At 34.5% G+C, this 26,470-nt stretch overlaps 1 protein-coding gene across 1 annotated transcript in view; it reads right to left on the reverse strand.

Annotated features, from left to right (window-relative positions):
• The window catches only part of Gp210 (nucleoporin 210), a 280,949-nt gene that overhangs the window by 8,613 nt on the left and 245,866 nt on the right, over nt 1-26,470 (reverse strand). The window lies entirely within an intron of this gene.

Consider the following 26,470-nt stretch of genomic DNA (forward strand, 5'->3'; position numbering starts at 1 on the left):
ATACAAAATTTTGTCAAAATGTTATTTCTATAGAAAATTTTGTCAAAATTTTATTTCTACAGACAATTTTGTGAAAATTTTATTTCTATAGGCAATTTTGTGAAAATTTTATTTCTATAGTCAATTTTGCCAACATTTTATTTCTATATAAAATTTTGTGAAAATTTTATTTCTATACAAAATTTTGTCAAAATTTTATTTCTATAGAAGACTGAAGTACTTCTTAGTTGGAGAGGAATGCTGTGACATTTATTGACCCTACTATTTGGTACTTGAAATTGAATCCCAGAAATGATATCAAGTACTTGCATCAATTGAAAAAATATTTATGCAATTAAATATTTTTGTTGTGATAAAAAATCAATTGAATCAGTTTATTTTAACCCTTTCGACTCCGAATTTTTATCGGTATCGCCAAAAAAAAATTTTATACTTTTAATCATGTTGAAGTCATTTAAGAAGCATTTAGCCAAAATGTAGCGTCGCCACGCCACAATGTTGCCACAATGTTGCCTGTTGGCAACTTTGGGCAATTGTGACTATAAAATGGTTTCTTTTGTAATGATATACGTATTACGTTTTATTGGATTTTTGTAAAGTTTGTTGTCATTTTTGCAATAAATATAAACTTGAATGCGAACGTGAGTGAAATTTTACTCATTTTCAGTCATATTCACGAAGAAATATTTTTACTCACGCACGTCATTCACGCCCACGCAAATTCACGAAATTAAAAGTCATACTCGCGCACGCTCACGCACGAACAACGTTTATGCCTCACGTTCCCGCACGATTCACAACAACTTTCGTAATTCATGACAAATCTCGTGATTCACGAATATTTTCAGAACACGACAATTTTTGATGGCTCAATAAAATTCTCGTAATTCACGAAATTTCTCGCGACCCACGACAATATTCTTCATTCACGAAAATGTTCGTGATACAATAATTACCATTCACGAAAATTCTTGTGAGTCACATTGACTCGTGAGTCCATTGACTCGCTGCAATTACTGATGAGTAATTAACATTCATAACACAATTAACAATTAGCACAATTAATTTTTTTGGTGTCTCTGTTTTGTCGTGAGTGTGAATTTTAACGTGTACTTTACCGTGAAGACGAATTTTATCGTGGACGTGATTTTTGTCGTGAGCGTGCATTGGATCGTGAACGTGTTTTTTACCGTGAGCGTGATTTCGGAGAAATATTACTCACTAACAATTACGAACACATTTTGATTTTTACGCACAACACATTTTTGTTTAGTCCCGACCACGCAAATTCAAGAGATTTAGGGTAAATTTCATTCACGGCTTGGAGTGAATCACGCGTGATTCACGAAAGAGTTTTTTCTGCTTTGTTTTGAACCCATGCCATTTTAACTGCCGGTCGAAAAAACCTAAGTATAATAAAGCGCCAATATTCGTACTAATCCACCTGTATGTTACCATGAAGACCGATATCTATGACTTCCCTCTTTTTACGATTCCATCCAAATTTCTCCACAGCACTGCAAATATATCTTCCACATCATCGCCGCATTCCTCATCACTGGGACATCCCAATCGAAGTTCATAATTTGTTCAATATCATTGTTTTTCAAACCTTTTTTCTCTCTAGGTCTCATGTCCAAAAAGTTGCCCACAGGCAACTTTACAACTTTAAAAATTTCTCACATTTTGTTTTTTGGCAATTCTAAGATTTGACTTCCACAAATATTTTATTTGATATGTACTACAACCAATTTAATAAAAACTTTCAACATTTTTGTTGTAGTTTTTGAAAAAAAGTCACATTTACAAAACCTTTTTCCAAATTCGCAAATATTTTTTTTCTTGAGGCACGTGCGTATTAATGAAAAAAAAATTTGCTAATTGACAACCAAATTAGCTTTTTTTATTCAACTTGAAGAAAACACTTGTAGTTTTCGATACCGTTACAGTTTTATGAACAAAAACAACGCTAACAGTGAGTCTGGCAACACAAAAAGTTGCCCACAGGCAACTTTAGAGTCGAGAGGGTTAACGTAATCGTTTTCTAACTTTTATTAATATTTTAATTGCAAAAAATTGTTTGATGCTTTTATTTTGTGCACAGAATATTGGCCAATTCAAGTATCACGTAATGAATAATGGTACGAGAAACAAACGATTTATCATCACTTTCGCTGTAACAACAGCAAGCCAAGTATAAAGTCACGATCACGCTTGGATTACACCACGAATAAACTTATTTCTGAATGCAATAGATCAAAATGCTTTTGTAAGCTTCTAAGTAATAAAATGAACTTTCACGAGAATAAATCTGTCAGCTATCAGACGAACTATTTAGAAATGATTGCAACTTGAAGTCGGTTACAATACATATCAGCCACACTGTATGTTCTGGGTCGTGGTGAAATTCTGCGTCCATCTAACAATGTCCGTTCTGTTGATATTAGATCATGCATTAAAGCTAATTATAAACAGATCGTTAACCATAAACCTCAGATCATAAGGCCAATACGGGTGATACAAGTCAGGAGAAATCATCATATTCAACTACCCCGCAAAAGCAATTTCTTTTGAAGACCATTCCGGTATCCTCCATCAATTTTTGCCACTTCCGATGACGTTATTTTGGACCAGACTTAGAAAATACGCTATTTGGCAATTGTTTGGGTAATCTACCAAACTAGACGAGTATACTTTTGATACACGCAAAAAAATAATTCTTTCCTCCCAAACGAAATTTTAGACAAACAAAGTTCGTTTCTCATTTGCTTTTCGCTGTAAGGAAGTGTATTTGGAATAAAAGTATATACTTTTTGTGATAAACGTTTATTCTTTTCCAGGACGTAAAAACAATTTCATAAAGGCTAACTCAAATCAAAAAAAAAAAAACATTGTTTTCTTGCTAATTGCATTTTCCCTCACATCTTTCTCACATCCACGAGGTTTTTTAGTTATTAACACCTTTTCCTGTAATACCAACAATGTAGAAGAAATTATACGATTTTATACATTTTTAAATTTTTTTTTACCTTTCGCCTGGACGGAGAATCGAACCGCGGAACATGCAATTTGTAAGCCAACACACTAACCACTGAGCTATGTACCTGTTATGGTCATCAATAGATAAATATCCATATAAGTTATATTTATATAGCACAGCTTGCGGCGCCCACGAACCGAATAAACAAAGTTTATTTGACAGAAACAAACGTTTAGTTTGGCACCGTGGAGCAGTGGTTGCTACGTCCGACTTGCATGCCAAGGGTCGTGGGTTCGATCCCTGCTTCGACCGAAGTTTTTTTTGTTTTTTGTTTTTTTTTTTTTTACATATATTCCAGATATGTTCGGAAGATTCCGAAAAAATGTTCAACATTACATAATACTATATTAAATTTTGAACTGTAAAATGTGTCTTATTAAAGACCTAAAGTCAGAAAAGAACAGTGTTTGATATAAACGAAATGGACTGTGTCGTTGTTTCAAAAATAACTTTTTTTATTGAAAAAATAACAATTTTGTAACAAACGAATTTTTTTGGTGATAAAAGTATAAAATTTTCGAAGCAATTCAAAAAACTCTAACAAAAGAAAAACGTTTTCGGTACACGTTTTCCAAACGTTTTTTTTTTCTTTGCGTGTACTTATTTACAAAAATAGTCTTCCTTATATACACTTACAAACTAAACTGCCTGGGCATCAGACCAACTGATCGTAGCACACAACTATCTCTTATCTACGTTGTTACATTAAGATCCTATGTACACACACATGCGCTCTTATCAGCTAGTGCAATGATTTTATTGCGATCCCAAGTAAACAAATGCGTCCCCAAAATCCATTTAATGATAGCGACCAATTCTAAGATATTTTTATTGTTGCCGTTATAGCATTCATCTTCAAAAGATATTTATTTTGAACATTCTGCCGGCCGGAAACTAGAATGTCTAATATTGCTCTATTAGCGTCTTTTTGAGCATTGTTATAAAATGAGATTTTGAGAATTATTAATACTAGGATAATTAAAATAAATGCTAAGTGCCCAAATCGTTCAACATTTTCCCGGGCTACATTCTTAAGTTAGTGGACTGCATTATATAATTACATTCTAATGTTTGAGATATATAAATTTATAATGATTAACGTATGCTGTGGACCTTTAGAAATAATATTATTTAGAAATAATCTAATTCAGAAATAATCTTTATATAATCATGGTGGTAAAGCTGTTATTTTCAAATCTATACTTTACTTCTATAAAGTGTGAAGTGATATAAGCTGTTGCTATTTTTAGCAGATTGACCGTAGAGCCAACTGATGTCTGATTTCTTGTTAAACAACCAACACTGGTCCTCAACGGTTTGGAGCATAGGCTTTGCGCTGTCATCCTGCTGTGAGCTCCAAAGTAAACAAGTACGCCACGGTCCTTCGGGATCTTCTTTTTCCGGCGCCAACGGATCATCATCCCTCTTCTTTTCACTCCAGCAGTGAGTAATTCTTCCTTCTTTATGAATGGAGATTTGACGTCCTTCCTTCACATCCATCACTTTGGCGGCAAGTGAGATGTGCCTGCGCTTTAGTCCAATTTCGAGTGGTTGGCATCCTGTCATTTGCCTTATATATTTGCTATTGTTCCTCCGTTCCGCAAATTTTAATACGACGGATGTCCTAATTGGAAATGTCCAATTCAATATCTTTTATATTTGGTTGATATTTATTGGGGGTTTGCTTGGAGATTTGTTAATATCCAATTCCATCTGATTTTCATTTCCCTTTAAAGGAGTTCTTAGTATTGAGATATTCTTCTCGTGAATATTTTCTGTTTGAGTCAGATCTTCCACTTTCAACGGCACATAATCTATCAACTTTTTATGTTGTCCCAGAGTCGCTTCTGAAATAATATCTCGTTGCAGATAGAAATTCTCATTCTCCTCCAAGATTCCTTTTAAATCATCGTTTTCTTTGTTGTTTGCAATTGATATTTGATACCTCGTTAAGAGGTTGTGTAAGGCGTTCACCATATTCTTTGGCATGAAAAATATCAGCCTTTTCTTCTTTCAACACCACTAGCTCTCGCTCCAAATTATCATTAACATTCATCATATATTCAGTTTTATTTTGAAGTACTTCCACTTTCTCTTGAGTCATAAACAGACCAGTTGCTTGGTCCATCGTCCTTATATATTCTGCATCAAGTCTGCACTTTCTTCCAGCATTTTCTCCAGATTTAAAAATCTAGCCATTGCTCCTTTGTCTGATTCTCCCAAATTTCTTGTTTTCAGCCAAAAGTTCTTCATTCTACTCCATTGCTGCATCCATATGTGTTTGTCTTGCGCCGACATTTGTTCCATGCTTAACGGCATCTTGATTTAGTTTTTTTTGGCGTTTATTTTATTTTGCCCCTTTGGCGTTTACTTTATTTTTGCCCCTTTGGCTGTTATTTTTTATTTAAATTTGAGCCTTTTTGGTTGTTATATTTTTAATTTTTGCCCTTTTGGCGTTTATTATATTTTTGCCCCTTTGGCGTTTATTTTATTTTTGCCCCTTTGGCGTTTATTTTATTTTTGCCTCTTTAGCGTTTATTTTTATTTTTGTCCCTTTGGTGTCTATTTTATTTTTGCCCCTTTGGCGTTTATGTTGTTTGTGCCCCTTTGGCGTTTATTTTATTTTGACTTAGCCCCTTTGGCTTTTTGATTTTTCTTTTCCTTCTCTGATCTTTTTCTCATAGGAAAGTTAATTTTTCTTTCCCGTTGTTTAAGCCACGGGAACGCTTCTTCCCTGGTATAGTGTATATCAGAGGAATTTTTGGTTTAACTGAGCTTCTTACCCCTGGTGGGGAAAACTCAGTTTTATATGAACCAATGATCCGGCTCGAAGGACCAAATGTTTGGGTAGTCTACCAAACTAGACGAGTATACTTTTGATACTAATTTGCTTACAAACATATTCTTCCTTATATACACTTACAAACTAAACCGCCTGTGCATCAGACCAACTGATTGTAGCACACAACTATCACTTATCTACGTTGTTACATTAAGATCCTAAGTACACACACATGCGCTCTTATCAGCTAGTGCAAAGATTTTATTTCGATCCTAAGTAAACAAATGCGTCCCCAAAATACCCATATTTTTATTGTTGACGTTATCACATTCATGTTCAAAATATATTTATTTTGAACAGCAATTAAATGTCGCCAAAATTGAATAGAACGTCAAAAAGAAACAAAAAAATAAATAAATAAAAATAAAACAATAAAATTAAAAATTTTACCCCCGCGGGAATTCGAACTTGTATCAGTTGACTTTTTCACATCCAAGGAAGTTCTTTTGAGAAGAAGTTTGCAAATTACGAGAATTCTAAATTTTTTATTGAGTTTATATGGATATTTATATAAAAACATTTGCCGTAAATAACAAAATAAAAACCACGTGTAACATAAAAAATAACATTAAAAAAATCACTGATGGTGAGATTTGACCCCGCGTTCTTTATGTTTTCTTTCATGGTAATAAATAACATATCGAGAAGTGGTTAGAATGTTATAACTGTGTGTCATATTACTATCATTTCGCTACGTGTCCAATGGGGTTTGTGGCTGAATATGCTAAGGCGTTCTGTTGGATTCAAACTTATTTAAAGCGTCTGTATTTTTTTACAACTTTTCGCCTGACAAAAACCGAGGAAATTGTCATTCGGACAAACTCTAGTTACACTATATCAAATCATTCCGGAATACATATTGGTTTGAAAAGCAATATAGGTGTAAATAACGCAGCTCAAATTCCGTTAATTATTTTATTGGTAGAGTAATTTGTGAATTAAAATTATTCAAGCGTAATATTGTTGCCTCCGTCAAAAGACCTAACGAACTAACCTTAATTTGTGAAAGGATCTATCTCTAGTTTAGCATTCATTCATTCATACCCATGGCGCAATTAAATATGTAATTAAAATCAAATGCCATCGGCCTATGGACAGACAAAGTTAATATTTTATGAAATGTACTTTTTATTTGCATCCAACCTACATCCAAAATATATCCTTTTTAGGTATTTATGAAGTTATAACGGCCACAAACAAATCCCATCATGTGGGGACTAAGAGGACGTACGCTATGCACCACAAAATTTAATAAATTATTGTGGCCTAACCGTGGAGATGGAGAGGATGTGTTATTAAACTATTTGCAAGCCCAGTAATGATGAGGAAAAGTAAGAAATTAACTACTCCTCAGTAGTGCCGACTTTGAAGATTTAGTGCTCTACGGACCACATTTTACAGTCATCAAAAATAGCTTAGCTTAATTTGCTGTCTGGCACTAAATAAATACCGAGATTGCAAACACGATACGGAGGGAAAACCCAAACATTAGTGTCTACTGCAGAATATACAGATTGGAAACAACTTTTTGTTTTTGATGTAGTTAACTTGTTTCAAGTTTATTCCATTGAAATGTCTTCAATCACAGCTTTAATGGAACATAAAAAAGGCTTGATGAAATAATTAATTGACTTCATTAGCAAAGTTAAAATAACTCTAAAATGCACAAGAACATCGATTCCTCCGAAAAAAAATATATAATATGCAAAATGGTAAAAAAAGGACGGGGGTATCATAAGTTTGTCCTTCCGTTTGTAGCACATCGAAATATCGATTTCCGACTATATAAAGTATATATATTCTTGATCAGGAAGAAATTCATGCCCGTCTGTCTGTATGTTGTAATCACGCTACAGTCTTCAATAATGAAGCAATCCTGCAGAAATTTTGCACAAACTCGTCCTTTGTCTGCAGGCAGGTCAAGTTCGAAGATGGGCTATATAAGTCCAGGTTTTGATATAGTCCCCATATAAACCGACCTTCCGATTGGGGGTAATTTTTATCCAATTTGTCTGAAATTGGAAATCTAGAGGTAGTTTAGAACCATAAAGAAGTGTGTCAAAAATAGTGAGTATAGGCTTATAAAGGGTGATTCTTTTGAGGTTAGGATTTTCATGCATTAGTATTTGACAGATCACGTGGGATTTCAGACATGGTGTCAAAGAGAAAGATGCTCAGTATGCTTTGACATTTCATCATGAATAGACTTACGATCTGCCACAACGTCGAATTTTCAGTGAATGGGCCCTAGAAAAGTTGGCAGAAAATCCGCTTTTTTATCGACAAATTTTGTTCAGCGATGAGGCTCATTTCTGGTTGAATGGCTACGTAAATAAGCAAAATTGCCGCATTTGGAGTGAAGAGCAACCAGAAGCCGTTCAAGAACTGCCCATGCATCCCGAAAAATGCACTGTTTGGTGTGGTTTGTACGCTGGTGGAATCATTGGACCGTATTTTTTCAAAGATGCTGTTGGACGCAACGTTACGGTGAATGGCGATCGATGCTAACAAACTTTTTGTTGCCAAAAACGGAAGAACTGAACTTGGTTGACATGTGGTTTCAACAAGATGGCGCTACATGCCACACAGCTCGCGATTCTATGGCCATTTTGAGGGAAAACTTCGGAGAACAATTCATCTCAAGAAATGGACCGGTAAGTTGGCCACCAAGATCATGCGATTTGACGCCTTTAGACTATTTTTTGTGGGGCTACGTCAAGTCTAAAGTCTACAGAAATAAGCCAGCAACTATTCCAGCTTTGGAAGACAACATTTCCGAAGAAATTCGGCCGGAATACGAAATGCTCGAAAAAGTTGCCCAAAATTGGACTTTCCGAATGGACCACCTAAGACGCAGCCGCGGTCAACATTTAAATGAAATTATCTTCAAAAAGTAAATGTCATGGACCAATCTAACGTTTCAAATAAAGAACCGATGAGATTTTGCAAATTTTATGCGTTTTTTTTTAAAAAAAAGTTATCAAGCTCTTAACAAATCACCCTTTAGAAACCGTAGTTTTTATCCAATTTGATTGAAATTGGAAATCTTGAAGCATTTTAGGACCATAAAGAATTGCGCCGAAAATGGTGAGTATCGGTCAATGTTTTAGTTTAGCCCCCATATAGACCGATCTCCCGATTTTACTTTGTGGGCTTGTAGAAACCGTTTTGGTAAGGCGCACTGATCATGAAAATTGCTTGAAACTGAATGTAAAATTTCCAGATTTACTTCTCGTAATTATTTAAATAGTGGGGGTTAGGTTAGGTTAGATGGCAGCCCGATGTATCAGGCTCACTTATTACTGAGTGCTGCCCGATTCCATGTTAAGCTCAATGACAAGGGACCTCCTTTTTATAGCCGAGTCCGAACGGCGTTCCACATTGCAGTGAAACCACTTAGAGAAGCTTTGAAACCCTCAGAAATGTCACCAGCATTACTGAGGTGGGTCAAAGCAGGAATCGACCCCACGACCTTGTGTATGCAAGGCGGGCATGCTAACCATTGCACCACGGTGGCTGCCAAATAGTGGGGGTGAAAATCTACAGATTTAAGATTTCAAATCAAGGAGTTGTTTCATCATCCTCTAAAACTCAAAATAAATCCAGAATCTGATATAGCCTTCATAGGTAATATCTTTCGGGAAGTGTGCCGGTTGAACTGCTCTGCTTGAGAGACTATCTGTCATGAAACCTCCAGAAATTTCAAAAGAAACTAGAATATTTGATTCAGGGTGGAGGGTATTTAATATTCGGCCCGGCCGAACTAACTGCTATATATACTTGTTCTCCATTTTTTGTGTGTTTTGGCAAAATAATGGTTACATCTTAAAAGAAGCAGTGCGAATTAAACTACATTTAGTGTTTACAAATAAGCAATTTGATTTTAGAACAGAATAAGACATTTTTACACTACAAAGTTTGTTTTACCAACATTCTATTATCTGTGGTAAATATTATAAATCTTCCTAATTGTAGTTTTCACATTTTCGAGCGAAATTTGATTTTCAATTTTGGTTTCAGATTACACAGAAGTACTATAGATTTTCCGAAAAACTGCCATGTATGATGTTTTAAATGCAACAAACTTGATTTCGTAATATTCGGTCAAAATTTTAAGACATTCGAATTTTTTCTGGTTGTATCTTAAAAGAGACAGTGCGCATTTAAGGGATAGTTTTTTATTGATTCAATTAAAAATGATGTTAATTGCAAAACTCAATTTTACAAAAGAAAATTTAATTGATGTTGGTTGCAAAACTCAATTCATTTCTTAAATAAAAACGTAACAATTTTCAATCAATTTCTTTATTGACATAAGACGTCTATACATTTTCTTGGTCTATGCTTTATGTTCTAGTTTGATTAAAAAGTTAATTCTATCAATTACAATCCCATTCAGCATTCGCCGTAATAGCAAGTTTTCTTCTAAAACAAAAAATCTTCTTGTTAAAGAAACCAATACTGCCTTATGGTTAAGGAAATAGCGTCAAATGGGCGACTGCTTTAGTTGGTATACAAAAGATTAGCAAACTGAATGTACAATATGAATTACTCCTTGGTTTATTTTCAAATGTTATTTTTATTACAATGAAGCAGCGTTGCCAAAATTGTTTCACCAAAAACCGCTAGATTTGTCCAAAAAACTAGCCAAAAAAAGCTAAAAAATGTTTAAAAAAAAAATAGCTAGAAAAAAGCTAATTTTTTTTGTATCAAAAGTCACATTTTTTATTGAAATTTAACAAACGTGAAGGCTTTATTTCACTTAAAATGCATATTATTTTAATTGTATTCATTTTATTTCCATTTCTGTTAGACTGTAAGAAAATCTAAGTCATATTAGCTCTGTTTGCGTACTCGATACATTTTGATTACTATCACAAATTTTTACTGCAAGTCCTTCATTTATATTTCCTAGTAAAAACTTTTTTCCCCGTAAACTTGTAATTATCAGCTGGTTAATCATCAACAAGTCCAATATCACATAAAGGGTGATTTGTTAAGAGCTTGATAACTTTTTTTTAAAAAAAAAAACGCATAAAATTTGCAAAATCTCATCGGTTCTTTATTTGAAACGTTAGATTGGTCCATGACATTTACTTTTTGAAGATAATTTCATTTAAATGTTGACCGCGGCTGCGTCTTAGGTGGTCCATTCGGAAAGTCCAATTTTGGGCAACTCTTTCGAGCATTTCGGCCGGAATAGCCCGAATTTCTTCGGAAATGTTGTCTTCCAAAGCTGGAATAGTTGCTGGCTTATTTCTGTAGACTTTAGACTTGACGTAGCCCCACAAAAAATAGTCTAAAGGCGTCAAATCGCATGATCTTGGTGGCCAACTTACCGGTCCATTTCTTGAGATGAATTGTTCTCCGAAGTTTTCCCTCAAAATGGCCATAGAATCGCGAGCTGTGTGGCATGTAGCGCCATCTTGTTGAAACCACATGTCAACCAAGTTCAGTTCTTCCATTTTTGGCAACAAAAAGTTTGTTAGCATCGAACGATAGCGATCGCCATTCACCGTAACGTTGCGTCCAACAGCATCTTTGAAAAAATACGGTCCAATGATTCCACCAGCGTACAAACCACACCAAACAGTGCATTTTTCGGGATGCATGGGCAGTTCTTGAACGGCTTCTGGTTGCTCTTCACTCCAAATGCGGCAATTTTGCTTATTTACGTAGCCATTCAACCAGAAATGAGCCTCATCGCTGAACAAAATTTGTCGATAAAAAAGCGGATTTTCTGCCAACTTTTCTAGGGCCCATTCACTGAAAATTCGACGTTGTGGCAGATCGTAAGTCTATTCATGATGAAATGTCAAAGCATACTGAGCATCTTTCTCTTTGACACCATGTCTGAAATCCCACGTGATCTGTCAAATACTAATGCATGAAAATCCTAACCTCAAAAGAATCACCCTTTAGAACTGCATTAGAAAATATCAATATATTTCGTTTTAACTGAATTAATGATAAATTCGTTATTCGAAAATTTCCCATACAAATCTATTGTTGTCCAATTTTCGTAAATGTAAATCCATTCCATGAATAAATAGCAGATTTGTTTTTTATTGCATTTTTTGATGTTAAAAAATAATACCACATTCAAAATTTTATTTCCTTATTTATTTCTATGTTCGGTTCCAAAGATTTTGTACACTAATGATTTTGGTATTGATTCCGAGTCAAATTTGAATTTATTCGTTTTTTCAGCTTTTTCTTCATGAGCTATCACAGTGCTTTCAAAACGTGCTAACGACAACTTAAATTTCCAAATTCAGACTCGACTTTAAGTAGAAATTATTCTGTGTATACGTTTTTAAAATAAAATGTTGAAAAACCTCTTCTATTTTTGAACGCTATTTTGGTTTGTGGTCAAGATACAAAAACTCCACAAATTAAATGACTATTTAATTAATTTTAAGAATTTTTTAGAATTTACCCTAGCCTTCTTTCATGAAAAGATACCCATTTTTAAGTTGAATCACTTAACTATAAGGACAAAACGATTTTAAGATAAGAGAATACTATTATAACCAAAATTCGCGTTCGTATTTTAAAGACATGTACAAAGAAATTCACATCTACTATTTTAATTTAGTAATATCATAATAACTTTAGAAAACGTATTATAATAACATAAAAAGGATAAACGAGTCAAACGCTATTATTCCTAATAATTTACTGACAGTTTATATAAGGAATTTGTATGGTAATAGTAGATTTAAAGTTTACGATAACTTTTATGAATACGAGGAAAAAACTTTACAAGGTGTATTTGCTGCAAAAATGCCCGCATATAGGCTGGAATAATTATTAAGGCTTCAATTGAACTTTGAAATATGTGGAAACCCTTATTCTGGCAGCAAGACTTAGATAAAAACGAAGTTTTATCCACATTTCAATAGGAACATGTCGAAAATAAAAAAGCCAAAAATAGCTAAAAGGGTCATGAAAAAAGCCAGAAAAAAAAGCTAAAAGCTAAATGCATTTTTTTCCCCCGCTAAACGTCTTCAAAAAAAGCCAAATCTAGCGGGAAAAAGCTAAATTGGCAACGCTGCAATGAAGTGTTATTTTACAATAAAACCATAAAAAATATCTTCACTGATTTTTAGGCTTTAACCGGAAAAAAGATTTTTAAAAATTGGATTTGGACACCCTACTCGAAAAGTATGAAGAAATTGTCCTTGATAAGCAAAGGCAGAGATTATAGTCTGAATTGCAAATTTTTACAAATAAAAATACTTGAATTTCTTCGATTTTCAATAGTGCTTTTGTAGATTTTTGTACCATATCTTTGATGAAAGTGTCTGGCAATAATGCTTTGGGGGTCAGTCAGAAGAATTCGGAGGAGTCAGAAAATATTCGAAGTTCAATTATTGAATTTCTGCCATTGTTTTATTCATTTGTCATATATAGACGCTACATAAGGCGATTTGAAGTTTTTAGCTAACCGGGTATTGCCGGTGGTAACGAAACAAGCACAGAAATAAAAGTAAACTGTAGCAAGAATGAACTACATTGTGCGAAAATTGAGATTTCCACAAAGCGTCGTTAAATTACACCCTCTCATAGAAGAAAAATAAACTAAAAGTAAAGAAGAAATTCATTGGCGCCAAATCATGACCATTTTAACCATACAGTTTTTCATTCTATTTTTGGGAATCGTACGAAAATTTTCTACTCCTTTAGTTCATATTGGACTTATGTGTACGGTCATTGACCTACACTGAAAACAAGCATGCCCGGTTCCAAAGATTTTGTCTTTACTTTAAAAAATTTGGTATTGATTCCGAGCCAAAGAAGCGGATACTTTTAAGACACAATTCTCTTTTAAATTTGGGGTTTTGTACTTGCTTCTAAGAAGCAAATTTTAATTTTTCGCTTTTTCAGCTTTTTTCTTCATATGCTATCAAAGTTGTTTAAAAACGAGTTAACGACAACTTTATTTTCCAAATTAACACTCGACTTCCAGTAGAAATTATGCTATGTTTCAAGTAAAAACGTCTTTAAAATAAAGTGTTGAAAAACATGTCCTATATTTGAACGATTTTTTGCTTTGTAGTCAAGATGCAAAAAGACAACAAATTTAAAGACAATTTCATTAAATTTAAAGAATTTTTCTAAATTATTAAAGTCAAGTTGACCTTAGCCCAAACGCTTTTTCTTTCATGTTATGATACCCATTTTTAAGTGAAATCTCTTCATTGAAAAGTTTATCGACCTATGGACAAGGAAAAATAACGTATATTAGAGAAATGCGTCTTGTATGCTAAGCAAAATTTGCATTCGTATTTTAAAGACATGAAATCTTTGACCTCACGACAATATTTTTTTCAGTGTATATACCCACGTTTAGTTCATAAAGTGTTTGAGACATACTTGAAAAATGGAAAAAATAATAAAATTTAACTACAAACAAATAATTTTTTTACAATAAAAATTAAATGTAGCTTTAGTTTAACTAAGGATTTTTTTCGGTAAGAGTATTTGTTTCACCTCAACAATTTATCGGGGCTTTTGCAATAGAAAGCAATTCACTTTTTTCCGTGGTCATGACGACTTATCGATAGATAAACCGGAAAACATAAAGGGTGATTTGTTAAGAGCTTGATAACTTTTTTTTAAAAAAAATCGATATTCAACTGTGATCTAGATAATAGGAAAGCTCTGTGATATTTAGTTTTAAATCTGATTATTTTCAGCAATTATATAAAGTTTTGTGTTTGTCTCATATCATATGTTAGCGAATAAGAAAACTTTATAAGTGCAATAGAAAATAACCTGACGAAAGATTAAATATTCAATAAAAATACCATCCCTGAAGAAGCTGGAATCGCCCAGCGAAACGTTGGATGACAAAAATGGAATAAATTAATCTTTTATTCGCATTAAAATACCTGACCTTAAAAGCCCAAAAATAACAATAGATGTTTGAAAAAACGCATAAAATTTGCAAAATCTCATCGGTTCTTTATTTGAAACGTTAGATTGGTCCATGACATTTACTTTTTGAAGATAATTTCATTTAAATGTTGACCGCGGCTGCGTCTTAGGTGGTCCATTCGGAAAGTCCAATTTTGGGCAACTCTTTCGAGCATTTCGGCCGGAATAGCCCGAATTTCTTCGGAAATGTTGTCTTCCAAAGCTGGAATAGTTGCTGGCTTATTTCTGTAGACTTTAGACTTGACGTAGCCCCACAAAAAATAGTCTAAAGGCGTCAAATCGCATGATCTTGGTGGCCAACTTACCGGTCCATTTCTTGAGATGAATTGTTCTCCGAAGTTTTCCCTCAAAATGGCCATAGAATCGCGAGCTGTGTGGCATGTAGCGCCATCTTGTTGAAACCACATGTCAACCAAGTTCAGTTCTTCCATTTTTGGCAACAAAAAGTTTGTTAGCATCGAACGATAGCGATCGCCATTCACCGTAACGTTGCGTCCAACAGCATCTTTGAAAAAATACGGTCCAATGATTCCACCAGCGTACAAACCACACCAAACAGTGCATTTTTCGGGATGCATGGGCAGTTCTTGAACGGCTTCTGGTTGCTCTTCACTCCAAATGCGGCAATTTTGCTTATTTACGTAGCCATTCAACCAGAAATGAGCCTCATCGCTGAACAAAATTTGTCGATAAAAAAGCGGATTTTCTGCCAACTTTTCTAGGGCCCATTCACTGAAAATTCGACGTTGTGGCTCGTTAGTAAGTCTATTCATGATGAAATGTCAAAGCATACTGAGCATCTTTCTCTTTGACACTATGTCTGAAATCCCACGTGATCTGTCAAATACTAATGCATGAAAATCCTAACCTCAAAAGAATCACCCTTTATATTTTCCGTATCCTTGGCTGGAATGTAATATTTGGCTTACTCTAATACACATGAGCCTAGGGCGGCACGTGCAACCAGGTAAGTGTAAATATGTTCCTCATCTAAAAGTGTGTGCAAATATTTAAGAGAAAAACACACATCTCTCGACCACCTTGCTCTGCCCCTCCTCGAAAAAAAGACACTTTATTTGAGTAATTAATTTGCATTTAACCTCAAACGACTTTAGAAGAGAATTTGCAAAAACAAAACAAAAAATCAAAAAGAATATGGAGATTTAACCTGTATACAGTCCTGTCCCGCTAAGTCCATAGCATCCAACCCAAGGAGTGGTTGACTGACTTACGGGATGCTAAATACTCTTCTGGGTGCACCCCCAGTAACTGTGGGTTCGGTTGGAAGTAATTAAAATGTGGGTTACACGCTAATGAATTTAAGGTACACCGTGATTGTGATGCTCAGACAAATTCAAATGCCACCATCACCTTTATCCCAATCCACTTCGTGCCAAACTCGTAAGCATGGTGAAAACGTACTCCCGCCCGTGCGCACACACACACTCTCCCACTTAGAACAAGGGCGAAACCTAAACCAAATTGGAAAAACACGCAAAAGTCAGGCAAAGGTGTCTTCTCAGCTCGGCAGGTTGCCTCTTCAAGTGTTGTTGTTGCTCGTTATCAATAAATCTAAACCATTGGAGGCAGGATGGCATCGCCTGATACGACAGCCTGTGAAGCAATAACAAAAAGGTACATCCTTGCGCGCTATCATCAGTGAGTTCTTTTACAAGGAAGTGTCTACACAGATGACAACATGACGATAATGGTGATGATGCTGCTCACCCACTCGTCCATGTGTAGCACCACTTTTAAGTTGCTCCAAATATGATGCAAGCCCCATGCTTTGTTATTCCATAAAAGTTCTATGATAGTTGCATCTGGGGTTTGGAGTGCGAGTGTATGTGTCTTTGATGCATGCCAAGCTACCGTCCAAGTCCTTAATCAATTATCCCAGGAAAATAAAACCATTTTAAAGTGATTTTGATGAGAGCAATTTTAAGGGATTTGCTTGAGAAGGAAGAGGGCTCCCTAATGAAAGGATGACATGCTTAGTATTAAAGTTCGAGTTTAGCAGCTAAAATCAAAAATAAATCTACAAAACCACAGTCCAAATTTTTCTATAACTTGATAAGGGAATGATCCAATGCAATAATTGAAAATGTTTATTATGAGCCTATTACAATGTAGCTGATATGTATTTCAACCAAGTTCATATTGCTATCTTATCACCGTGGTGCCATGGTTAGCATGCTCGACTTGCATACAAAGGGACATGGGTTCAATCCCAGTTTCGAGCAAACACCACACCACAAGTTTTTCAGAGGGGAATTAACCCCTCTCGTTAATGCCGGTGATGTTTCTCCTCTTTCAAAGCTTTTCTAGGTAGATTCACCACAATGTGAAACGGGGTATAAAAAGAAGGTACCTTGTAGCTTGTGGAATCGGACAGCACTCAGTGATAAGAAAAAACTGAGGCATCACAATGGGCTGACTAGTCTAAGTGAGCCTGACATACCAGGCTACCACTATACCTAAGCTTTCGTCTGATACTGACAAATTTATTCCAGTGATAGTTCATTTTATTGTTTACAAGCTTACAAAAGCATTCGTGATCGAATTAAAGCGTGAGTGCTTTATATAAAGCTGGGAAACCAACAAGTGGCATTGAAATGTGCATTAAAAAGTTGCATAGCATCCAAAAACTGATCACAAATGGTAACAACAGCAGAAATGATCCTAAAAGATAAGACTAGATTTGATCGAAATCCACGCCGCAGTGGTAGAACACATATTGAAAACTTAGTTTGGACTAAAGCCATTGGTTTTCTCCGATGACAAAGCATTCCAAATTGAGTAGCTAGGCAATACACAAAGTGATTAAACCAATGAGGTCTGATCCAAAATGTACACCTTCGATTGGTCACCAGAACTCAAGCACAGCCGACGGTAATGGTGTTGACCGCCTTAGCGGCTGATTAATGCTCCCATATTCAAAATAAATGCCGAATATTTTCGGGAAAAAATGTCATACAGACAGTATTGAAGTCTTGGGAAGAGAATCATATCGGTCACAGACCATAGGACATTCAGACAGGACTCAACACCATCGCACTCAGTTGCACTGAGAATTGTTACGAAGAACGAATATTGCCATGAGTTTTGTACCAGTATAAATGTTGCAAAATTAGAAATACTTTTCATTGGTATTTCATCCTATTCTTATTCTCATTGCGTATCACTCACTCATCCGTGTAATCAAAATACATTAAAATGTGACTAAAAAGTTGAAGGACTTTTTAGCGCAAGATTTCATGCATTCACTTGTAGTTGCAACTAAATTCCCTGCCTCTTGCAAGGCCCCATTTTTCTCAAATGAGCTGCAGCACTGTCCACCTTCATCTGGAAAATGTTACCTTTGGTTGATATGAAACTGAGAACAGGAACACAGCTGCGAAAACAATTTCCATTTCTGTCCATACCTGCAGCTGTTGTGAAAAGAACTTTAAAAACGATTTTAAAACACAAATAGCCCGGAGGCTGCAGAGGTAGGTAGAAGCACTCACATTGAGATTGGAGTCAAGCGAAAAGGTAAATGGCTGCACAGCAGCTCAACTCAATTTGGTCGGTCGTTAGTGCCTTTAACAGGAAGTTGCATATTATGTATGTCACATGCAATTTCCGCTTGAGGCCTAATATCAAAAATGTTAGACACGTGTGTGTGTGTGCGTATGTTGACATGTACAAACGAATATAGGACACGCATGCAATCGATAAAGGTATGGAGTACTTCAAGCGATCTAAGCTGTTTACCTTTTGCAATCAATGCAAAGGCTCCTCCACAGTAATCTCACATACCCCTCAAATTGGTATGCCGTGTTACTCAAGCTTCTTCGGAAGTTCTGTAAATTAGTCCGTTTCTTGTGCAATAGAGAAATACCATACCCCATATTGCAAACACACAAATCAAATACGTAAGTAGAGATACCACTAATTTGTGGCTTATTCTAGTACTGAGTACTATCACAATAACCATGACAGTAAATTTGCTTAGGGAAAACTATGAACTTAAACTTTAGCAAATCGACATCATTCTTGCGAGACAAGATAATGGCTCGGAGGCACACTGAAAGATTTTCTACATAAAGGTAGGTATTAAGTTCGAGTTTAGTCGAACTTACATTTCTTTAATGATCGATTTTTAAGAATATAGACTTTATGAAAAGTTGATTTAGGCTATTCCCCATCAAGTTAAGCTGAATATTGAAGACAGGGCAAGAAAAGCTACGGTCGCCTTGTACTCGTGAAAAAGTGTGGACTAAACCCGAAAATTGTGCATTGACTGTACGCTGCAGTGGTTAGACCTATAATGCTATATGGTGTTGTAGTCTGGTGGCCGGCACTTCAGCAGCCGACAAGCTTAGATAAATTTCAGCGAATGGCGTGCTTGTGTATTTCAGGCGCATTCAGTAAGACAGATTCTCTTAATGTCATACTGCACTTATTACCTTTAGACATATTAGCCAAACAGTCAGCAGCAACAACAGCTGTACATTTGCGTGAACTATCGCTGTGGTCGGAACAAACGCTGTGACAGTGCGTTCGGTCCTCAAAATAATGCCAGATATGCCTAACGTACACTCTGGCGACACCACTTTTCGACAAGAAGTTTCAAACTCCAATTGCCAACAGTGAGGCGTGGTGCACACAGGCCCCGGGGAATAAACGATATAAAGATTTCTATACTGATGGCTCCAAATTCGATGGACGGAGTATATTCTAAAGACCTGGAACTTCGAATAGCGAATACGTTACCTAATTACTGTAGGGTTTTTCAGGCTGAAATATTAGCAATAAGAGATGTGGCGAATTGGCTGATAAGTAATGTTCCAACAAATGTTGACATTAATATATACTCGGACAGTCAACCTGTAATAAAATCCTTGGACTAAGTGTGCCTTAACTCGAAAACGGTTATCGACTGCCGCAAATCTCTCAACGAGGTGACTGAGCAGTACAGTATTCACCATAGTAACATACCGGGGAACTGCGAAGCGTATGATTTGGCAGGAACTATCTTACATATTCCAGGGGAACTAGAATCTGTTGGTATGCCTCTGGCTACATGCAAACTCATTCTGCGTGAGAAGGCTGTTATGATGGCGAATGTCCGTTGGGAGGATTATAAGGGTAGCAACGCCACTAAGAAAATTATGGTCCCATCTAAACTTAAACCGCACACTAGATATGTTAGTGTTTTCAAGACGTCAGATATCACTCCTGATATCTGCTGTAACGGAAGATCTCATATGTAATAGGTACTTTTAGTTAAGTGAGCCTGACAATAAATCGGGCTTCCACTTTAACATAACCTAACCTAACCATTCCCCATCAAGTTATAATAAAATGTGCATCAAAGAAGTATAATTTTATACTTATTTACTGATTATTTAGTTTTGATTTTAAACTCTAACTTAGTACTCGCCTTAAAAGTAGAAAAAATCGACGAAAAACAACCTATTAAATAATATTTAATAAAAATGGAATCGAACTTGCGTTATTTTTTCCCAGTAACAAAGAACAATTCGAGAAGTAGTTACACACAAAGAAAAAATACTTACTTCGGAACAAAAGTTTACACAAACGAAATTACCTTTTGTTCTCTTCAAGAACAAATAAAGCCGAAATTATGACAATCAATGCAATGATTTTTCGGTTTTCGACAATCCAAATTCTTTACATGCAAAAAATTAATTTCTTTCCTCGAGAACGACAAATTTGACCAACATATTTGTCTTTGCTTGTTAGAGATGTTTCATTCAGGTTTCAAACAGGGAACAAAAGTTCCCTGGGGAAAGACGTGGCAACGGGTATCATATATAAAGAGACATCTTTAGCAAGAAACGATGACATCGTTAGCCTAAAATTTGGTTTGGGAGGAAGGTATTATATTTTTGTGTGTAAACGTCGAAAAAGTTATACATATAGGTATAAAATGTCTATAACATAGTAAGTGCCAGAAAATTTTACAAGAAGATGTTATCTGCTTAGATTTGACTTCATAGTACTATTTCTAGCACCGCAATAATTAGTCTTAAACAATTTTTGGAAAATATCAATATTATTATTTTTTAATAAGGAAATAATTTGTCCCTTAACGTTTTCGACTTCTCCACGATCTCCACATTAAGATGTGTTGAATTATACTAGCAAATATTTTACAGCAAATTCCACTTCCGCCAAGAAAGGAATCGGTACACTTTTCAAATCTTTGTATTGGAAATCTTCATCAGTTTATTTGTCCTTACAGTGTTAATTAAAATTCTGAAAATTTAGATGTGTTACACTGAAAAAATATTGACCTAATATGAAAGATTATGTAGCCTAAAATTTAGAACACGCAGTTTTCACAATATTAGAGTCAAATCTCCTTTTTTTATTAAAAGAAAGTATATAATCATTGCATCACACATTTTTTTTTTAATTTAGGAGGCAAATCTTGGTAATTTGCATAACTCCGTTAAAGTCATAGGTCTTCGAAGTAAAGCGATTTTCCTTATAGTAAAGAAAAATAGTTCTAACTGAAAGAAATCGTCTTTAAATTAACAGACTATTTTTGTTTAAAGTATGTTTGGAGTTAAAAAAAATATTTTTAATTTGAAATGTCTGTTATAATTTGGATTTTTAAACAAACAAATGTTAGTTTGGACGTAAAAAGATGTGTATTCTATTATATATTAATATCGCAAAAAATATAATGATAATTCCATGATCTAATTTTAATTTTATTGATTTAACTTTAACGACAGATAGGTCCCTAAAAATGTCACATCATTGGCTCGGAATCAATACCAAAATCCTAAGGGTAGTTGAAAACGTAAACTTTTTTGTTTGTTTTGAGTGTACACTCAAAAAATAGTTTACTTGGATCCAAAGATTTTGACCTTTCTTTAAGGATTTTGATATTGATTCCGAGCCAAAGATGCGGCTTCTTTAAAATAAAGACATTTTTTACGGACCTCCCTGGCTTTAAATCTAGGATTGATAACAATTAAAATTGGATACAGATCTCATTCATCGAATTTTTATTCTGTGTTTGCGATATATTAATAAAGGGGTATTCATGTACAAACAAATTCCAGTTTCAAAATCCAAATTATGCCAAGTACAGTAGAATTCATTTATAGCGACCTCGGTTATAACGACCATCCGTTTATAACGACGGATTTTCAAAGCAAGTTTGGTTCTTAATAGTTTGTACATGCGCAAGCATTCCCTTAGAACGACTCCGGTTTTAGCGACCATCTGCTTTTAACGACCAAGTTGCACGTCTTCTTTGGAATGGACATTCGGTTATAACGACGATGTAAGTTCTGTGTACTAAATTTTATTTTTTTCATTCCATTTTTTGTCGTCAGCCAATACTAAATAAAGAAACATATACTGCGGGGAATCACAGAATTTGTTTTCGACTATCCCAAACAGAGGTGCAAATGACAAAGAAGAAATATGCAAACCAGTTTGGGATGAGTTAGAGTTCAAACCAGGACTGGGATGAGTTCGTAAATGTCGATGACAACGTCGTGACATCAGAAGAGCCTTCATTGAGAGAAATAGTGGAGAACACAAAAGAAAATGATGAAACTCACAGCGATAATGAACAAGATGACGAAGATGAGCCAATCAAAATTCCAACTAGGACAGAAAACTTGAGTGCGGTGCACACATTAAAACAGTATTTACGATTTGGGGGTTCAGATATATCAGAGAGTTTATATAGTTCCGTTGAAATTATTGAAAGTAAATTATTAAAAGAAATTCTTGTAAATAGAAAACAAACCACAATTCTAAACTATTTGCAATCTCAATAAATATGAATATACATGATAAAAAAAAAATTAAAAATATTGTGTACACTTATTTGGATACAACGACGTTCGGTTATAACGACGCATAATTTCGGTCCCTTGGCGGTCGCTATAACCGAATTCTACTGTACTTCAAAGTAAAAACGGGTTTCTTAATGCTAAAAAAAAAACTTTAAACCAAAGATACAAATCCTTAAAATAAGTCGTAGCCTACACAGAAAAAACTGAAGCAAAATAAAAATCAATTATTGGCATAATTGAATGAAAAAATTATATCAAATACGATTTTTATTAAGTCAAACATGAAAATAATTGGTTGAATGAAAAACTGGCAATATCAAAATTCACTGGTAATTTAATTCACAATACATCAATTACTATGTTCAATTGGACCAAGTATACAAGTTATTGATTTAAGTATAATGCGTAATTGCCTGATAAAACAGTTTATGACGTTGCTACGTAACGAAAAATAAATTAATACAAACAATAAAATGTCATTTATTGTTATTATTAAGAATCTTCTTAAGAAAATGGTCGAATTTACCCGCAAATAAATCGTGGTATCGGTACCGCGATTCGAAATGTTAACATTTACAACATTTTTGGCGCACCATATTGTATTTTTATCGCAGGTAAGTACCTTTATCTAAATACCAGTTTTTTTGGTCAAGCGCGTTTTTTGGAAACTACACTGAAAGAATTCTCTTCGTAAAAATGAACATTTTCATTGTGAGTCTAACCTGTGACGTGTTGGTAGAATTCTTTCTCTCTCAAGCACATTCAAGAAATACTCATGTACGTTCACGCAAACAGAACTTTTAAAGACGATTAACGGTTCACAACAATTTTTAGACTCACGAGAATTGTCGTGACTTCGACTATTAGTCGGGATCACGACGAAAGTATCACAGCACAAACTTTTTACTATGGAAAGTTAATTTAATATATTTAGTACATATTTCTACGTTCGTAAAATTTTTAAAATTCGCTGAAAACTTTAATAAAATATGTAAATGATAAAACTTACACACATCCTGAATTGGGTCGTTTAAAAACTTGCGAATAAGCTTTGGAATATATATACAATTACATTCTTTCTATTTTGTTTTTGCAATTAGTTCGTGTACACGTCAAATTGCCCTATTAATGGATATAAGCCGACTGTCAAAAATATGTGGCCTAGAGGAAAATGTGTTTACTTCGAAAACGGGGATTTCGAGGATTTCTTCCCAGCAACCGAAGGTAAAATCATGTAAAACTTTGAAATATTTTCGAAACTTTGAAATGAATAGATGTTTGTATTACAGAAGAGCAGGATGCATAAACAAATCGCATATAAATGAGGAAGATTTGGGAAATTCCAGCAGGTGGTACAGATAATTCAAAAATTTTGTGAGTTAGCCTGTTAAATACGTCGTTTATAATGTATTTTCAATTATACATATTTTCAGAATTTCTTTTTTATAATAAAATGCATAAAATTTTTTTCAGAGTGTATTTGTATAATTTTCTTAAATTAATATAGATTATATAGTACAAAGATTGTATTGATTAACATCGTAATAAACACAATTACGATAGTAATTGTATAGGTTACAAAATTCTATAAACATTGTACTCAGTTCAATTACGACTGTAATTGAAAACACTATATACTTCAAATACTAATGTATTTGGATTGAGTACTATGTCATTTGAATATTTTGACAAATTCCAATTACATTTATACTCAACGCAAATATTACTTCATTTGAAAATAGTTTTATGACAACCTTACAATTTGGGTAATTGGATTTACAATTTTCGTCATAAGCTGAAAATCAAATACAAAAATAATTGAATTCACAATTTTTGTATTTGATTCAATTATTCACTTTTTTCTGTGTATATTTAAAGCGTTTTTATCTTAAATTTAAAAATTCAATATGACAGTTGAGTTAAAGACGATTTCTTTAAATTAAAAATGTGTTTCTTTATTTTAAGGAACATTTGCCTTACTTCAAAGATCTACAACTTCAACAAAAATTTCAAGATTTGTGTCCTAAATTTAATGAAAAAAAAATTTTTTTGAAGCAAGTATTATAAACTTTCTTTTAATTAAAATGTCATTATTTTAAAGAATTTTGTCCTTAGAATTGCGTAAATTTCGAGACCTAAAATTTAAGTTGCATAATCTTCCATATTAGGTCAATATTTTTTTCAGTGTACGCAAAATAAAGGATTTTTATATATCACCTCAAAAGACACCCTTGTGAAGTGAAAATTAAAACCATCTCTAGAAGAGCACTTTTGGATGTTCGATAAAAGTCCCAACCAAACAGATGTCGAAGTTTTTCTAATGGCACAACTTTAACAGCACAATCAAAATTGCTCTCCCAAAGACGTTATCCTTCCTCTTGAAATAATTCAATATTTCATAACTCGCTTTTTCATATTTTTAATGAGTGATTTTAATTTTTTTGTTTCAAATAGGTTAAAAACAGAGTAAAAATTTATAAAACGGTACACCTTATTTAAACTTTGTTGAACAAATGTTAAAGCCATTCTAGGTTAGGTTAGGTATAGTGGTAGCCCGATATTTCAGGCTCACTTAGACTATTCAGTCCATTGTGATACCACAGTGGTGAACTTCTCTCTTTTCGCTGAGTGCTGTCCGATTCTATGTTAAGCTCAATGACAAGGGATTTCCTTTTTATAGCCGAGTCCGAACGGCGTTCCACATTGCTATGAAACCACTTAGAGAAGAAATGTCATCAGCATTACTGAGGTGGGATAATCCACCGCTGAAAAACTTTTCGGTATTTGGTCGAAGCTGGGTTCGAACCCACGACCTTGTGTGGTTACCTTGAAAGGTGGGTAAAATATTTATGATTAAACGTTTAAGACAAGCGTTAGAATACACTGAAAATTATAAAAACTATAAAACTTATTTATTTGGCAAAATATCACAAGAATTTGTACTTCAAATCCACAACACTGAATTAGAATCACACCTTAAGAAGTGATGCAAATTCAGTGCAACGACTGTTGAAATGGTGGAAATCCGTCCTATGACAAGTCCATGTTAAATGCATCGCTTCTGCGCCAATTTTGCACCACTTCCGGATACAAAAAGAACATTTTCATTACTTTTTTGGCGACGCTTTTTTCTGCTGGGGCAATGAAGTAGGACGAACTTCCAAATTCTTTTGCTTGGTGTGTTAATTGTGTGTCCTTAAATGTCGGTTGCATATTTTTTCTTATTAAGTCAATAATTTTTTTAATGGTTTAAAAGTCATTGTGGCATGAACTAAAATGTTGCTTTTCTTCGTACAAAAAAATCACCCAATGTGAGATACGATAAACAAAAAATGCTGAACTTCTACTACAACGATGATGATGATGAATTATGACAACGTCACAACTTGGCCGGATGTAAGGATTGGGTGTGCTCTTTCCTCTTGAAATGTGTTTCCTTCCGGAAAGCCATAAAGATTACGGATGATGGAAAACATGACGAAAATACCAATACACGCATTATTTTTATTGAGATGAAACATAAACTAATTGAAAGGAAAACTCTGGCGAAAAGTTGGCGACAAGCTTCGTCTATCGGACAGGCATGACTGCATTGCAAAACGTTGAGCTCCACAGATGATGGACCAAAAGAATAGGGAGCAATAGGGATGATAACAACAAAGACATCAATAAATTAAACGCCCATCAACAGCGGCAACAAAAACTGCGCAGGAGGAAGGCTATCAATGATAAGTCGTCACAGCGACACACCCCCTGTCTCACTGCTGACTGACAAGAGGGAATCAGAGGCTCTCTGTATTTCTTTGATATGAA

The sequence above is a fragment of the Haematobia irritans genome, chromosome 5, assembly GCF_050003625.1.
Source record: "Haematobia irritans isolate KBUSLIRL chromosome 5, ASM5000362v1, whole genome shotgun sequence".
Classification (NCBI taxonomy): domain Eukaryota; kingdom Metazoa; phylum Arthropoda; class Insecta; order Diptera; family Muscidae; genus Haematobia; species Haematobia irritans.